A 6000-nucleotide genomic window follows, 5' to 3' on the forward strand; every position below is an offset into this window, starting at 1 on the left:
TTTCATTAGTTATCAGTTACAATATCTTTTTTCATCACTATAGCACGAGAGACAAATCAGAAAATTTGCACAAAAAATTTGTTGTTGTTTTTTACACGAGAAAATTAACAATAAAATTCTTCTTTTTATCGTTTCAGATGCTGTCGAAACATCAAAAACACATACACACACATTAGAAAAAAAAGCATGCAACTTTATTTGTAACACCCACACATACATTCTCTATCTTCATCAAGAAAATATTAATAATAAACATAATTATTTTTATCTATATCTCACAATAAAACTCCATATCCAAAAATATTACAACATCAAAATAACACTAGAGTCGTTAGTACACGTTGCATGCATTACGGAGGTCCTCTGTAGAGTTTCATGGAAGTTTGAGAGAAAAAAAAACAAACACGTGAAACTCTATAGAGGTGCGGTAATCTATAACCGCAGCCGTTAGAAACCTTTTTACTTTTTGGTTGGGCACCACGCACCCTGGCGAGGTTATAGGGGCCAGGTATCCTAAAAAACAACAATTATTATTTTGTTTGTTGTTTGTTTGTGTTACAATACGGAAATAATAAAAGGCATACGCGCGCGCGCGTGTGTATATGGCACATCGTCCCCCGAGAGAGAGGTTTACAAAGGTCACGATATATAAACATTTGGTCCCGGACTTGGAAAATTACGATAAGGTGTACTCTTTCTTCAAAAGATGAGAGGATGAGAGGATGAGAGAATGAGAGAATAAGAGGATGAGAGGATGAGAGGATGAGAGGATACGCGCGCGCGCGCGTGTGTATATGGCACATCGTCCTCCGAGAGAGAGGTTTACGAAGGTCACGATATATAAACATTTGGTCCCGGACTTGGAAAATTACGATAAGGTGTACTCTTTCTTCAAAAGATGAGAGGATGAGAGGATGAGAGAATGAGAGAATAAGAGGATGAGAGGATGAGAGGCATACGCGCGCGCGCGTGTGTGTGTGGCACATCGTTCCCCGAGAGAGAGGTTTACGAAGGTCACGATATATAAACATTTGGAGGATGAGAGGGTGAGAGGATGAGAGGATAAAAAAATAAAAGGATAAGAGGATAAGAGGATGAGAGGTTTGTTTTTGCGTCACAATACGGAAAATAATGAGAGGTATACGCGCGCGCGTGTGTGTGTGTGTTACATCGTTCCCCGAGAGAGAGGTTTACGAAGGTCACGATATATAAACATTTGGTCCCGGACTTGGAAAAAAATTACGATAAGGTGCATTCGTACTTCAAGGATGAAAAAGTGAATTCACTCGTACCGGCTTTTCTGCGCCGTGAAACATCGTCAGCGCAATAAATGAGGCTCGGAACGTGGAGAGAAAGTGAGTTTTTCAGGTTTCGATGCGATTTTCTGAGGGGTCGTAGAAATCAAGGCTGTGCTCAAAGGTACAAATGCTATCTACTCCTACGATCGAGGATTTCCAGAAAGCATTGTGGAACCTCAAACAGCATCACTAGGATGGGCGTGTTCCATCTCACGAGCGAATCTTCAATCTTGAAACTCACGCTGCACGACGACATCGTCTATCCTAAATCCGTGGCTCTGCGTGCATTCTACAGCATGTACCTCATACCTAACGTCACGCAGCACAACATCAAAATTAGCGTCGGAAGCGAACACATCGTCGTCACGCCAGGACAATACAATCTTTCCACTTTGCAAGCTCAGTTACCCAAAGGCACATACCTTTCTCAAAATTCGGTCACGCACAGAGTGGAAATCCTATCCGCAACGGAGACCGTGGACCTGGGCACCATGGGAGAACTTTTAGGTTTCGAGAACGACACCAAACTCGAAGCTGGCATCAAGCACACGGCAACCAACATTCCTAAATTCTTGGCCATAGAGACTCTGAACGTACACTGCAACGTGGCGGAAGGCATGATCACGAAATCTTCACACGGATTATTAGGAAGTCACAAGCAGACGGGAATCATAGCCATTTTCAAACCAAGTTCCGAGTTCATGGAACCGATCATCTACACGCCCTCTTCGCCGATCTATTTTCCAGTATGTCGCAACCGCATAGACGACATAGAGTTGGTGGTGACGAACGAGAAAGGAGACGTGGTGGATTTCGCAGGTGCCACTACGACGGCCATCGTGGAGATCAACGTATAATAAATAACCATACATGTAAAATGGAGCAAATCGAAAGTTACGAATTGCAATCTTTCCCTCCCAACCGTCGCACGTTCGCCAATCTGAACGAAGCGAACAGGGAGATCGAATACGACGTGGACGTAGGGGACGGGTTCGTTCATCCTCACAGAGCGGACCTCTACCTTCAATTCGACGTGGTGAAGAAGGAAAGCGGAGACGCGTTTCCCACAGCAGCAAACTTGATACTCGTGGACAACTTCGTGCCTCACCTGTTCTCGCAGGTGGAGGTGAGGAAACACAACACCGTCATCGACAGAATAGATTATCCAGGCATCACGTCGACGGCGGTGGGAACGTTGAAATTATCCAAAACGGACGCGGCATACTACCAGGCCGGGGGATTCGAAGCCGGGACCAAAATATCGACGAGAAGTCACACGGTACTCTTTCCCATGCGTCTGCTGCCAGGTTTCTTCTCGGACTACAAGGAGATCATGTGGAAGGGAGGATTGCGCGTCACCTTTCGAAGAGCGGCCAACGACAACGACGCACTGATGCGATACGCTACTTTGGGTCCGGACGGCACCACGCCGATAGCCAACACTTTACCCGAAGCAGCGAAATGCGTCATCCGGAGCATGGAATTGAGAATGCCGGTGGTGGAATACGAAACGAACTACGCCCTCAAGTACAAAGCGGAGATCTTGAAAAATCCGCAGGTGCCGATTCACTTTCACGGTTACCAGTGCGTGCAGAAGATGGCGTCGGGAAGTCACATGGAATTCGACGTGACGACGCAGTTCAACAACATACAGTTCGACATGCCAGATTTCGTCGTTGTGCTCTTTCAGACCGGGAGGGACAAGAATCAGGAAAAAGATTCCAGCAAGTTCGACGACTGCAAGATCAAGAACGTTTATCTGAAGAACGGTAGGGACGAAGTGTTCCCGCGCGAGAATTACAACCTCGACATGACCAAAAACGATTACCTCAAACTTTACGAAGCGTTCTCGGCTTACAAACGCGTGACCGAGGGAAGCGTGGACATGTACTACACGCCCAGCGAATTCAAAGCTCGCAGACCCATGACCGTCATCAACACATCTAAGAGGAAGAAGGTTGTGGTCAACGATCGAACCAACATCAAGGTCGTCTGCGAGTTCCACGATGCCTTGCCCGAGGATACCCTATGCAGTGTCATCCTGATTGCAGAGAAGTCCTTCGCCTACGACGTGAAGAACGAGAGGATCACAGAGCAGTTTTAACAAGTTTTTTTACATCTTTTCTTGCACAATAAGAAAATTTTTGTACTAGCACAATCAGTTACAATAGCACAATACGAATTTCACTAGTTCAGATCAGTTACAAATGTCAATTTCATCAGTTATCAGTTACAATATCTTTTTTTGCACTATAGCACGAGAGACAATCAGAATTTGCACAAAAAAAATTGTTGTTGTTTTTACACGTGAAAATTAACAATAAAATTCTTTTTTTTATCGTTTCAGATGCTGTCGAAACATCAAAAACACATACACACACACTAGAAAAAAATCATGCAACCTTATTTGTAACACACACACATACATTCTCCATCTTCATCAAGAAAATATTATAATAAACATAATTATTTTTATCTATATCTCGCAATAAAACTCTATATCCAAAAATATTACATCAAAATAACACTAGAGTCGTTAGTACACGTTGCATGCATTACGGAGGTCCTCTGTAGAGTTTCATGGAAGTTTGAGAAAAAAAAAAACACGTGAAACTCTACAGAGGTGCGGTTGTAGATAACCGTAGCCGTTAGAAAACCTTTACTTTTTGGCTGGGCACCACGCACCCTGGCGAGGTTATAGGGGCCAGGTATCCTAAAAAACAACAATTATTATTTGTTTGTTTGTTTGTGTTACAATATGGAAATAATAAAAGGCGCGCGCGCGCGCGCGCGTGTGTGTGTGTGTGTGTGTGTGTGGCACATCGTTCCCCCGAGAGAGGTTTACAAAGGTCACGATATACAAACATTGCCGGAGTTGGAAAATTACGATATGGTGCATTCGCTCACCACCGTTGCCAGCTATAGGTTTTTCTCTCTCTCTAGCCCTTGCCAAGTAAAAAAATGTAGGTAGGAATTAATAACACTGCAAGAAAATAGAGCTCATGCCTTACAAGAGAAAACCATTAAGGCGAGCTCCACCGAGCTCCACTTTTTGACGTTGAACTCGTGCAGTGTTGCAATCCACCCATCTCTCTCTTTTTTACGGCAGTGCCGACTCTCCTTGCCCAGTGTGTGTAGGTTGGCAAAAATTGTTTTATGTACTGTAAGGCAAGCCTCAAGCAAGGTTGCCAGCTCCTTGCTTTAGGTTAGGTTAGACCAAGAAAGGATGTAGGTAGGCTGTCGGTTGTTTAACTCTTCCCCCTCTCCCCTCTCTCTTTTGTAAAAGGCCATGGCAAAAGTACCAGTAGGTTGGCAACCTTGCTTTATGCGCTGTAAGCCAAGCCTCAAGCAAGGTTGCCAGCTCCTTGCTTTAGGTTAGGTTAGACCAAGAAAGGCTGTAGGTAGGCTGTCGGTTGTTTAACTCTTCCCCCTCTCTCCTCTCTCTTTTGTAAAAGGCCATGGCAAAAGTACCAGTAGGTTGGCAACCTTGCTTTATGCACTGTAAGGCAAGCCTCAAGCAAGGTTGCCAGCTCCTTGCTTTAGGTTAGGTTAGACCAAGAAAGGCTGTAGGTAGGCTGTCGGTTGTTTAACTCTTCCCCCTCTCTCCTCTCTCTTTTGTAAAAGGCCATGGTAAAAGTACCAGTAGGTTGGCAACCTTGCTTTATGCGCTGTAAGCCAAGCCTCAAGCAAGGTTGCCAGCTCCTTGCTTTAGGTTAGGTTAGACCAAGAAAGGCTGTAGGTAGGCTGTCGGTTGTTTAACTCTTCCCCCTCTCTCCTCTCTCATTTGTAAAAGGCTATGGTAAAAGTACCAGAAGGTTGGCAACCTTGCTTTATGCGCTGTAAGCCAAGCCTCAAGCAAGGTTGCCAGCTCCTTGCTTTAGGTTAAGTTAGACCAAGAAAGGCTGTAGGTAGGCTGTCGGTTGTTTAACCCCCCCCCCGTAAAAGGCTATGGCAAGGAAAAAAAAACCTTGGTGATTTTTTCGAGTAAGGAGTTGGCAACACTGCGAGAAAATGGGGCTCATGCCTTACAAGAGCAAACCATTAAGGGCGAGCCCCACCGAGCCCCATTTTCGGTTGCAGAGTTCTCTATTTGGGTCTACTGTCTTTATATTTTATCAAGTTTACTTTAGGTTGCAAACCCTTTCTAAATTCATTTGCACCTTTATATAAATCTCTGATATTTTTATTTTTGCTGTTTGTTTCAATTTCGTTAATGTTGCTTTTCAAGTAATCTCTTTTTTAAATCTAAACGTGCGGTTAACTTTTCCCTTTATTCTATTATAATTTCTTAGATTTGTATCAGCAGAGTTATTTAACCACTTAAATCTAGCCTGATCTCTTATTTCTATGAGATGATGACATTCAATATCAAACCATGGCTTGCTTCTTCGTGGTTTATGGTATCCTATACTTTCTTTAGCTGCTGATTCTATTGCATTACGTATGTCCTCCCAATTCTTATTTACGTCTGTCTCATTTATATTTTCTTCATCATTTAAATCCTGCAAAACATCAAATCTATTTGACTGTTTAATTTGGTAATCTTTCTTAATTCTTTCATCAGTAAACTTTCCTGTATCAAATTTTGTAACTTATAGATTTTGTTGCTTAACATTTATCACTGAGAGTCTTTCTCTTAATTTAGCAATTACTAATTAAGTCACTGGCACAGTCAGCACGTCTATGTGTACGAACGTCAATT

Source organism: Lepisma saccharinum, chromosome 22, assembly GCF_977018435.1.
Source record: "Lepisma saccharinum chromosome 22, izLepSacc3.1, whole genome shotgun sequence".
In the NCBI taxonomy this organism is placed as follows: domain Eukaryota; kingdom Metazoa; phylum Arthropoda; class Insecta; order Zygentoma; family Lepismatidae; genus Lepisma; species Lepisma saccharinum.